The sequence below is a fragment of the Halictus rubicundus genome, chromosome 7 (assembly GCF_050948215.1).
Source record: "Halictus rubicundus isolate RS-2024b chromosome 7, iyHalRubi1_principal, whole genome shotgun sequence".
NCBI classification, from domain to species: domain Eukaryota; kingdom Metazoa; phylum Arthropoda; class Insecta; order Hymenoptera; family Halictidae; genus Halictus; species Halictus rubicundus.
In genome coordinates this window covers 1,004,120-1,016,742 of record NC_135155.1, presented here as the reverse complement: position 1 = coordinate 1,016,742, position 12,623 = coordinate 1,004,120, and the positions used below count along the sequence as shown (strand labels likewise).

At 46.5% G+C, this 12,623-nt stretch overlaps 2 protein-coding genes across 2 annotated transcripts in view; one reads left to right on the top strand and one right to left on the bottom strand.

Moving 5' to 3' along the window:
* LOC143355923 (general transcription factor II-I repeat domain-containing protein 2-like) overlaps window positions 1-12,623 on the bottom strand; it is a 341,246-nt gene that overhangs the window by 43,763 nt on the left and 284,860 nt on the right. The window lies entirely within an intron of this gene.
* LOC143355919 (uncharacterized) overlaps window positions 1-12,623 on the top strand; it is a 242,857-nt gene that overhangs the window by 91,725 nt on the left and 138,509 nt on the right. The window lies entirely within an intron of this gene.

The following is a 12,623-nucleotide window of genomic DNA, read 5'->3' as shown; positions in this document are numbered from 1 at the left end:
GGAGACTCCCTTGCCGACACCATGAGCCAGTTCGAAGAGCTGCTTCACAAGCAGAACCAAACTGTCAGATCCATCGAGAGGGCTCTATCCAATTTTAAGAAGCTGGGTCAAGCCAAAATGACTTCAGCAACCACGCAGAACCGGATGGCCGCCCTGAAGGAAGCCTTCAACCAAGCGCAAGACCTCGACGCGAGACTCGCCGCTACTGCTGATCCGAAGGCGAAGTCGAGTCACCCCTACTTCGCGGACAACGTCTTTGAAGCGGCTGAGGACAACTACCTGGAGGCATCGGACTTCATGGCAGAGGTACTGAAAATCGCTACCGCCGCCGAGCCGGCATCCAGCAAAGGTGTGAGTACCTCTCCAATACCTACGTCCAGGCCGACCGCGCGTCTACCGCAAATCCAGTTGCCGTCGTTCGACGGATCGTTCGAGGCTTGGGAAAGCTTTCGCGACCGTTTTTCCTCAATGGTCATCGACGAACCCTCCCTCGCGAACGTTGACCGATTACATTTCCTGTGCTCGTCGTTAAAGGGCGAAGCGAGTAACGCGATCGCTCACCTATCAATTACCGACCAGAACTTCGCCGTCGCGTGGGAGCTTATTACGTCGCGATACGAAAATAAACGCCGCTTAATCACGACGCACCTTACCACGTTATTTTCGCTCGCGCAAGTCAAGTCCGAATCTTCGCGAGAATTACGTGACCTACGCGACCGTATCAACGTTTCTACACAGGCGCTCAGAAATCTAAACCGTCCCGTTGATCAATGGAGCGATATTATTGTTTTCCTCGGCGTTCAAAAGCTAGACCGATCGTCGCGGAAAGCGTGGGAACTCAAATTAGAAAACGCGAACGAGTTTCCAACGTACGCCGAATTCGACACGTTCCTCGAGTCGCGATCGCGAGCGCTCGAAGCCATGGCGCCGATTCAAATGGGAGGTCCAACCGAAACCGTAATCGTGAAACGACCGAAAACAAAGTCACTCGCTACGCACGCGACCGCTGTCTCCACCGCGACCTGTTCTGTTTGTCGACAGAACCACCTTATTTACCGGTGCCCGACGTTCGTCGCTCAATCGCCGTCCGACCGCTACAATACAATCAAAACACAGCGACGCTGTATCAACTGTTTCTCGGCTAAACACGCGAGCGCGCAATGCACGAGCCAACACCACTGTAAGGAATGCAAGCAGCGGCATCACACGCTCTTACATTTTCCACGCGCCTCCGACGATCAGCGCGTCGCAAACCCGAATCCGGTCGTCGCGTCCGATAACGAGCCCACGATCAGCGCCAATCTGGTCTCCGACTCGCCAACTCGTTACGGCGTGCTTTTATCGACTGCCCATGTACAGGTACATTCACCACACGGTCGGCGTACCACCGTCCGTGCGCTCCTGGACCAGGGCTCCGCGGCGACATTAATTTCAGAACGGACCGCTCAGTTACTGCGCCTCCACCGAACGCGGACACTAATTGGAGTCACCGGTATCGGCGAAACGCAATCCGTCGCACACTCCACGGTTCGAATCACCGTTTCTCCAGCGATGAAGGATCAACCTGCATACTCGACGACGGCGGTGATATTAAAAACGCTCACGAACTACGTGCCACCTAAAAAACGAACCGATATTAATTGGTCTCACCTTTCAGACCTGGAGCTGGCCGACAGAAACCCCATGAGCTCGGAGCCGATCGACCTCATCATCGGGGCCGACTTATATAGCCAGGTCATAGTCGGAGGCATACGAAGGGGCTTACCTGCAACTCCGGTTGCCCAGAATACCACTCTCGGGTGGATCCTATCCGGTCCCGTTGCATCCTCTCCAACCCTATCGTCCATCGGTGTCCATCACTGCGCCAACATTGAGCAGCTCGACCAAGCCCTCAGAAGGTTCTGGGAAATCGAGGAAATCTCTACCTGTAGGTTCCTTACGAAGGACGACGAACAGTGCGAGAACCACTTTCGTAAAACACATACCCGTGATCCAGATGGACGCTACGTCGTCCGCCTACCATTTCGTCATGAGCCACCTCTCGAATTAGGCGATTCACGCCTCGCCGCTCTTCGGAGCCTGCAGCGTGTCGAACAACGCCTGCACTCCAACCCTGCCCATGCGGCCCTTTATCAGGACTTCATGCGTGAGTACGAAGTCCTCGGTCACATGCGGCAAACCCCGGTAGCACCAATCCACTCCTCCGAACAATCGTAGTATATTCCGCACCACGCGGTGTTCAGAGAGAGTAGTTCCACGACGAGCCTACGCGTGGTCTTCAACGCGTCCTGTCGTATTACCAATGGCCAGTCTCTGAACGACCACCTTCTAACGGGTCCAAAGCTCCAAGGCGACTTGATCGCCATCCTGCTTCGCTGGAGGCAGTCTAGGTTCGTCTACGCGGCCGACATCGCTAAAATGTACCGCCAAATTAAAGTTAATGAGCACGATCTCAACTATCAGCGAATCCTGTGGCGCATTACGCCAACCGAACCGATTAAGGAGTACCAACTCCGAACCGTCACTTACGGGACATCCTCAGCTCTCTTCCAAGCGCTGCGAGTCATCCAGCAGCTGGCTGTTGATGAAGGGCAGCGATTCCCCCTGGCCGTTCCGGTCTTGCAAGACCAAACCTACGTCGATGACTGTCTATTCGGTGCCGACAGCCCGGAGCTCCTGCGACGGACTCGCGATCAGCTGATCGCGCTGCTCCAAGCAGGCGGGTTTCGACTCCGTAAGTGGGCGAGCAACACATCGTCCCTGCTCGAGGACATTGACCCAGCGGATCACGGACTAGCATCGACCAAATCGATCACCACCACCGACACGATCCCAATACTCGGGATAGCGTGGATCCCCGCGCTATACCGATTCCAGATTCGGCTCCATCACTCCACCGAGCCAACCAACACAAAGAGAGCGGTCCTGTCAGCCCTGGCACGTCTCTTCGACCCGCTAGGCTGGATCGCCCCGGTCGTCGTCACGGCCAAGCTGACAATGCAGCGATTGTGGGCGGCACGGTGCGATTGGGACGAACCTATTCCCGACAGGCTTCGTCACGAGTGGCACACCTATCTCGGTAATCTTCCGGACCTTGAGGCGATCCAGATCCCTCGTCCCATAGCGTCGGGCCCTGTCCGAAGGCGAAGTCTTGACGGCTTCGCCGACGCCTCCTCGACGGCCTACGCCGCAGCCGTTTATATTCGCAGCGTGCTTCAGGATGGCCGAGTAGAAATCGAACTCCTTATAGCGAAATCACGGGTGGCCCCCGTGAAAACCATTAGCGTGCCTCGCCTTGAATTGAGCGCCGCGCTCCTACTCGCCAGTCTCGTCGCGTTCGTCCGCTCATCGTTACGGTACGAACAGTGCGAAACCCACTGCTGGACTGACTGGAGCATCGTCCTCACATGGCTCAGCCAATCTCCGGCGAAATGGAAGACCTTTGTCGCAAACCGAGTCGCAAAAATCCAAGCGTCTCTTCCTGACGTGCTCTGGCATCATGTCCCAACGCAGGACAATCCTGCCGATTGTGCATCCAGAGGCATATCTCCACGCGAACTGCAGAGTCACCCACTCTGGTGGCATGGGCCAACCTGGCTCGAAAAACCTTCTGAGGCTTGGCCGACTCGCACCTTCGACTCCACTTCGCACACAGAATGCGAAGTGCGACCTGTCTCCATCGCCAGCATGGTCTCAGTTCCCGACCAGGTCAATTTGGCTTCACGCTACTCGTCGTGGCCGAAGCTGATCCGGGTGACCGCGTATGTGCAGCGCTTCATCAAGAGGCTGCGGTCGCAACCTCGCGGCTGCACAACGACGGCCCTCCTCCCGGACGAAGTCGCAGAAGCAAAACGCCACTGGCTCAAGCGCATCCAAGCCGATACATTCCCTCAGGAGCTGCGCACACTCGCCGCTCACGGGACCGTTCCCAAATCGAGTCCGTTATCCTCCTTGAATCCGTACCTCGATTCTGACGGGCTCATCCGAGCCAAAGGACGGCTGTCGAAGGCGCAGCCTGAAACCGAAAACGAACCCATCATCCTCCGCTCCCATCCTCTCCTGTCACTCCTCATACACTATACCCATCTTACTCACCTTCATGCGGGACCTCAGCTCACCCTCGCGTGCCTCCGACATGAATACTGGATTCTGCGAGCACGTGCAACAGTACGAGCTGTGTTGTACCGGTGCGTTCCATGCACCCGGGAGCGGGCTGCTATTCCTCACCAGCTCATGGGGGATCTGCCAGCCTTACGCATCACTAAAGCTGAAAGAGCTTTCATTCACACCGGCGTCGACTATGCAGGCCCGATCCAGGTTCGAACCGCTCGTGGAAGGGGACACAAGTCGCAGAAGGCGTACATCGCCGTATTCATATGCCTCACCACGAAGGCAATTCATTTAGAAGTTGTCTCAGATTATACATCAGCAGCGTTTCTCGCCGCCTATCATCGGTTTGTCTCCCGAAGAGGCCTCCCGCGCTCTATGTCCTCCGATAACGGCACCACCTTCCACGGGGCGAATCGCGAGCTAACGACAGCGTACCGCGCCGCCACTCGCGATACCGACGTCCACAATAAACTCGCTATCGACGGGGTAACTTGGCACTTTCTACCCCCCACAGCCCCTCACTTTGGAGGACTGTCGGAGGCAGCGGTCAAAAGTGTCAAGCACCACCTAAAACGGTGCATCGGTGCGCACACGCTTACCTTCGAGGAGTTGTCGACGTTCCTCTGCCGCGCCGAAGCGTGCCTCAACTCCCGCCCGATCGCTCCGACGTCCGAATGCCTCGACGACTATTCCGTACTGACACCGGGGCATTTCTTGATCGGTGCCGCCCTCGTCGCGAGTCCGGAACCCAGTGCCCTGCACCTGGCGGAGAATCGGCTGTCCCGATGGCAACTCATCCAACGACTCACGGAGACCTTTTGGAGAGCCTGGATGACCGACTACGTGCAGACACTCCTCCAGCGTCCCAAATGGAAAACCAGGCAAAACCTAACCAAAGTCGGCCAGATAGTACTGCTCCGGAACACCAACACTCCTCCGTGCACGTGGGCACTGGGCCATATCGTAGCGTGCCATCCGGGCGACGATGGGCTCGTTCGAGTCGTCACCGTCAAAACAGCCCATGCTGAATTCAAACGCCCGATCGCGAAACTCTGTTTCCTCCCGGTCGCGATAAACGAGGCGAGCGACGCGTCCATTAGCACGTGAAGGCACGTCCCCCTGTATAATTGTACATACCGCTTAGCTTTAAGTTAGATTTAATTAGCTTTAAGTTGTATATGTATATTCGTCACTTACCTGTACGCGACATTCGAACCACGACACCGATTGTCAGCCAAATTACGCAGTTCGGCGTGTGACAGCGGGCGACCGACCACACTCGAACATTACCGACATCCGCCAAATCCGCCGATCACTCGTTCCGGCCGCCGAGGAAGCACGTACGTGCGAAAATTGTAATGCGCTTGCGCCACGGCAATCCCGTGTTGAACGTACCCGTTTAACGGGGGGGGGGGGGGGTGTGTTCGGGAATCGGCGACGAGTTGCTCCGAGCAATACGGGCAGCGGGCCGATCCCGCGACTTTGCACTATTTAAAACCGCGCGCGCTCAGGCGCAGCGCTAATTAGCTCCCGAGCACGTCCGTCTCTGCGAATCGGCCCACGGCGCGCCGACCAATTACCGTGCTCGCGGGCAGCGAATATCCGTGAGCGATTCCCGGAATCGGCCTTCCTTTTCGACGAACCGTCTAAGCGATCGCACGTGACACCAAACCGTTTTTATTAAGCCGTGATTTCGGAAAGTACCGCGCTTACCGGGCAAATCACATAACGTATATCGTGTACGCAGGGTTTGAACAATCAAGTCTGAACCTTTATTCCAAATACAAGTGTGACAACGTGAAGTGCATTCTTTTCTTCTCGACCGACCACGTGCTCGATCCGATTTTCCGTTCGCACAGTCCCGGCGCTCGGAGTTTTCGCCCTATCCGTTTCCGACCATCCGCCTCGAATTTCCAAGCCTTCCGATAAGGCTGTCCCAGCCACCCATTCCCAAACACTTTATCTTTATTTGTTATTTGAAGGTTCGAATAAAAAAAAGCATCTTTATTGGACGAGTGTCGAATAAATAATTTTATTAGATGAGAATTTATCCGACGAATAAAAATACTTTTTTATATTCGAAGGTTCAAATTAAATTTTCATTTTTTATCTGTACTGTTATTCGGAGGCTACGACTAATTCTTCCGAATTTCGAATAATTTTCGTCAGCTTGAATAAGCGGCTTCGAGCCCCGTCGGCCCAGGCCCAGAAGCTCGTGCCACCTCGGTCGCCCAGCGGTGCAATAAACGGCAGCCGCGCGATCCGAGGCGAGAGCAGGTATATCGGTGTGAAACTACTACTAATCAAATTACAAAACTTCTTTATTTTTCATTATTTTTTTATAGCACTTCCATCAACCTATTTGTAGAGTTTTTCTGATTAAAATGACACTAAACACGATATAATTTGATCTGTATTGCTATTCAAACGCTTCGAATAATTTTCTTCGAATAATCTTTGCCAGCTATAAGAGGTTAAAATTTTTGTACAATTTGATTGTGTGGAGTTATACGTGTAGACAAAAGTATTTACTTTGATTGTAATTTCACTTACTGTAAAAATTAGCTTATCTTATTTAAATTGAAATGTAGGGAATTTAATATTGTAACGTAAAGGTTTGCGGTGGTTGCGGAATGACAGGAGTCGGAATATCTGGAGACATAGGATATATTTTTCCAAACACGTTAGTACAAAGGATGAGGTGATAGGTTTTGTTATAAAATAGGTTCTTTCAAAAGAGTGAGAGACAAAGCTAGCAACGATTAATTTAGGAAAAGATTTTATAATACGCGATACCCCACCATCGGGCGTCCGGTTTATTTCAACCGTACTCTCCCTCTGGGAATACGACGACGACGCGGTTTCGCCTGTTTTCTCATGTCCGATCGGCGGCCGGCCTTCATGGCCGTCCTCTCCGAAAACGTACAGAGGAACCAGGCGTCCCTACTCTCAGGCGGCCAGGAAGCTACCCTGTTCTTTCCTCTCGGCGGGCGGCCGGCCTTCATGGCCGTCCTCTCCCATGTATCCAGAGAGGCGTCCAGGTGCAACTCCTGTCCTCTCCTGGGCTGCTGGGCGTCCGATAGCATTGCTTCGTACTCTCCCGTCCTGTGGGCGGCCGTGGTCTTACTCGTCCTCTCCCACAGGTGCAGCCCTGCTGCTGGGCGTCCGATAGCATTGCTTCGTACTCTCCCATCCTGTAGGCGGCCGTGGTCTTACCTCGTCCTCTCCTACAGGTGCAGCAAGAGTGCCTACTCCGCGGTAATCTACCGATATTTATATGGACTCGTTGCTATCTTTATCAATAACGCGTTACTAGGGGTCTAGAAGGTTCCAGACCCCGCGGTTACCCTTGAACCGCCGGCCACGCTGCCTCGGCGCAATTCTTCTGTTACATCGGGGGGGGGGGGGTGACGAGGGGTCTTGACGCTTTATTGTTTCCTCGTCGCGTTACAATATTATATTTTTCTAGAATTGTCTAGACATCATGATTGCCCATGCTCACACATCATGTCTGGATCTGTTTTACGATCGAGTGAGACACTGTCATTTTTTAGTTATTTATTGGCATGCTTGGCCCTAAGAATTCGTTACGGGCTTGGGTACGGGTCTAGAAGCGGGAAGACAGACCAGCCGTACTCCACTCAATGACAATTCACACATCGCAGGCAGACACTCAGGAGAAAGGCGATACAAGTTTCGGGGAAAGATCCTTGAACAAGGGATCTTTGTGCAGTATCCTGCGAGGCTTACGTGAGAAAATGAATTCACGGAGTCAGTAGGCGTTGCACAATTTACGTAAGGTTAATGATAGTTCAGTAAGTTAAATAACACGATATTAAGCAAGCCATATAGAAGTTAATAATAACATCACTCTCCAAAAAATTATTATAATTTACCATATTTATATACCTTCTATGTGTATGTAACTCCGTAAGGAGTTAATGATATTATCGATTTATATGTAAGTTCATTCGAAACAAATTCGTCAAAATGCCGGAAATATTGTCTTTTAAGTTTTTCACGTGAAACGTGCATTATTTGAAATATTAATACAAATAAAGGTTACGCACATACTTGCCGAATATACCTAATGTAGTTATTAAAAAAATCAAATATATTAAAAATCACGTTATAAGTTACAAATGAAATACTATTATTACCATTATCTATTTAAAAAAGAACGCAGAGTTGAATCTTGGGTATTGCGATAACTCGCTCGCCCGAACTTGCCCGATTCTTTTCGAACGCGCTCGATGAAGTCGGGTCATGGGCCGTCCGAAAGGCTCGGACCGCTCGTCGTGTCCCGATTCGAGTGCCCGATTCACGAGCCGGCCCGCACATCCCTACTGTGTCACATCTGGAGTTTTATGGCATGCTAACAATCGACATTGAGTTGCAAATCAGACCGTACAAGCAAACGCATTCGCAACTTCCAGAGGCCTGATTCCAAGGCTAAAAGGAGAGGCCACGACCTTCGGGTCACCGATTCTGTTGAAATTTTGCACACTTATAGATCTCGTTCTCCTGTTCACGAATATATACCATTATAGGGGCAGATAGTCAATAGTTTTTGAGATATTGACGATTAAAGTTTCATTATTTCTTATATAATGCCGTATTTTTCCTAGATTACAAGAATCGGTGTGGCACGACGGTAGCGTACCAAGTTTTCATCCGAACGGCCAGGGTTCAAATCTTGCCGACTAATGCATTTTTTTTTATTATGTTTTATCATTGTCTACTTATATTATTAATTTCAATCGATTAAATTTCACGCATAAAATTGCATTTTGAATTATAAATAACATGTATTTATTTTCTAACAACAGAATTATTTACTATTATTATATATTATTATTTATATATCAAATATATATATTAAATTTTAAGAAGTCTTTATAAATATCCTGTGTTCATTTTCCGGTTTCCGAACAAGTTACTGTTACGTTTGTGTGATGTGACATAAGTTCATCTACCTTTACTTGAACCAGTGCGGTCTTTTCTCCCTTTTATGTTATCGTAATTTCGAACGTTCATTGATACTGACGTCCTGTCTGATCCATGTTGATTATATAATTTAAATGGAATTGCTAGGTGATATATTTTACTACTTTCCGATAATTTTCGGCGGCCTGCTATGTTTTATCAAAATGAAATCGGTACTTATCATTATATTGAAATTTAATCGATTTAAATTGATAATATAAATATACAATGATAAAACATAATAAAATTTTTAAAAAATGCGTTAGTCGTCAGGATTTGAACACTGGAACATATTTACTATATCATTTATAATAAATGATTTTTTGCTTTTCCATCAATGATATTATTTCTTAACTTATTCAGTGATATTACTTATTAGAAGATCAATGATATTACTTCTTAACTTACACCGGATTATATCCCGCTTTGTATTAAACAATTTTTGGATATTATTCCGAAAGGCACCGATGGCCGATCGAGATGAAACTTGGTGGGTATGTAAAACTCAACATTCTGAACAACTTTTTCCTATACATGTAACCGCGGCTCGGCCATAGTTTCGGAGATATTCCTATACGTGCACGTCCGAGGCGTGCGTATCACATTTCTAGCGGAAAAAACATAAACAGATCATTGTGTCGATTCCGTCCCCTCAACGGCCTAACCCCAACAAACTTGTATTATACCTCCGGCTGTACTTCCGAAAAGCACCGGGGAAACACAATACGCACGCCTCGGACGTACACGTATAGGCAAAATTGAATGTAGTAGTAGCTGCAGTTTTCCGCGAATATCTCCGAAACTATGGCTGAGCCGCGGTTACATGTATAGGAAAAAGTTATTCAGAATGTTGAGTTTTACATACTCACCAAGTTTCATCTCGATCGGCCACAGGTGCCTTTTGGAAGGACAGCCCACCTGTTATCTAAACATTCTTTTAAAGTCCTTTTTTACAGTCGCAGAGGAAGAAACGCTCTGTATTTTGGAATTCAAGTAATTGTAGACACTTGTATGATTCTGTTATATATACTACTTTGACAAAATTAGAAAATAAAAATTATGTGGCGTGTGTAATACCGTACAAAGCAGTTTCAGATGAATGATAATGTGTTCAGGAACTGTTACGGCAATATGTAAGATCACCCTGTCGATGAAGTATTGAATGCGGTTTATGACACGAGCGACTGGAATCCACCTCTTTTGAGGAGTTTCGTGCACACTGCATGTTTAGCCTTCCTTTAATTAGGTTTGGAGGCAGGTCTCTGGAAGTTGTGGATGCATTCGCTTATACGGTCTGGCTTGCGACTCAATAGCGATTGTTAGCGTACCATAAAACTCCAGATGGGACACAGAACATAGGTAGGTGTTCTGGGCGCTAAGTCACAAACGCACTAAAGTACTGCATTGTGGAAACTATTTTGTTTTTTCAATGATCGTCGCAAAAAATTGTTCTTTCTTGAATATGGATGGTACTATGGTATCCAGTTGTAAATGAGTGTTAAACAGAGCTGCAATACAGCCCATAAACAATTAGTAGAACGGTGAAATAAAGAGCAAACTAGAATGTTTTCGACTAAAATTATTTAAAAATAGTTCTAATATGTTTTTAAAGTCATCTAGTAAAAATCGTATGGTGCTGAGGTGGAAAAAATATTTATTCATGAAAGAAAATTTTTTTCAATTAATAATAACAGTAGCTAAATATATGAAAAAATTTAAGATAGTGTTGATGACAATAGCTCATTATTAAATTAATTTTCAGGGTGGTCGCTTTTAAACTTCGATATGAAATCTGTATTTGTTCGAATTTTTCCGGGTTTTCCATTTTTTACAACTAGAGTTTGCAACTACAAAATTGGAAAGAAATAAAATACGTATCATTACAATTAATATTATTCTTAATTTACATTAATTAGAGATTTTGTACCCAAGATTTACATGTTAGTTACATATTTCATATACAACAATTAAGCTGTACGTTCTAATCCTGGTTAAAAAAATAATGTGCGTTCGGTTTTATGCTAAAAGACGACACGGTTATGTTCCAGGAAAGACGACACGGTTCTGTGTCATGCTAAAAGACGACACGGTTCTGTGCCATGCTAAAGCGGCGATGTCACGAAAGTGGGAACGCCTAAACCCCGGGCGTGAGCACTCTCCTATCGTCACTGGTCTATCCTTATACCTCGTCTGTGCTTACACCGTGCTCATGAGCCCGATTCAGACGACCAACACATGGTAACACATATGTACATTGCCACGGGCGCGTAGGACCACAGACGAGGTATAGGAGTAGACCAATCACCATATGGGGTTTCGTGTCTCACATGTAAACAACTGGTTTTCTTACGCCCTCTACGCTGAGGAACGATAAATGTTGGAACTAGATCCACAAAAATGATCAAATCTGGTCAAATACAAATGATTGACGAGTTACGTACATATCTGATGTCATGACTATAGGTTCAAATTATATTTTTTTATTTGATGTCATTATGTTATATATCTACAATTATCTTTATCAATACAATATTAATAAATATAGATACTACGTTTCCAAATTATAGAAATACAATTTTCATAAACGTTGAACGTAAATAACAATTCTCCATACGTATAATTATTATTCGCATTTCTACAATTTTTTAACACTATTAATACGCAACCCTTTTGAATATATTTTGTAACTGAACTTGAAAAAGAAATTAAATTGAAATTTACTATATATTTTCATGTATATTTCATTTAAAAAACATAAACTTTAGCTTTAAAGAATCATCCAAAATATCAATTAATATTAGTTGTAAAATTCGAAAGAGTTAAGAATTAATAAATCAATAATTATGTAGTTGATCTTTTTTGCAAGATGTCAATCTATTTCACTACTGACTGAGAACGTAGTTGCATTATTTTCTTTCACGTTTGTAGTGAAAAAATAAACGACGAAGGCAACAGTACGTCTCCTTACGTTGCTTCTACTACGCACGCGCTACACACAAGCGTACCTCTATTCTGTCCGTGTGAGATGCCAGCTCGACTGTTCGACGCGTTCCGCCGAATTCACGTTACCGAAGTTTCGAGCGCCTGAGCCGCAATCGATTCCCGGTTCGGCGAGGCGCACATTTTGCTACAACTTTTAAACTAAAAAAGATATCAATGCGAAATTTGGACTAGAAATCTTTTTTAAAGATCGGGTTTAATGGCGTATACTAAAATATGTTCTATATTTTTTACATAATTTTTTTTTTTGTTGATTTTTAAGACTAATCCGGATAAGATGGTCAAAAGCAGAGTTGGGCATTATTTCGATAAAAAATTATTTAAATAACGACTCGAATAAAAGATACTCTATCTTTATTCGTTATTCGAAGGTTCGAATAAGAAAAGTATCTTTATTCGACGAGTATCGGATAAATAATTTTATTCGACGAGAATTTATCCGACGAATAAAGATAATTTTTTTTATTCGAAGCGGATTTATTCGAACTTCGAATAATTTTTTCATCTTTTATCTGTATCTTTTATTC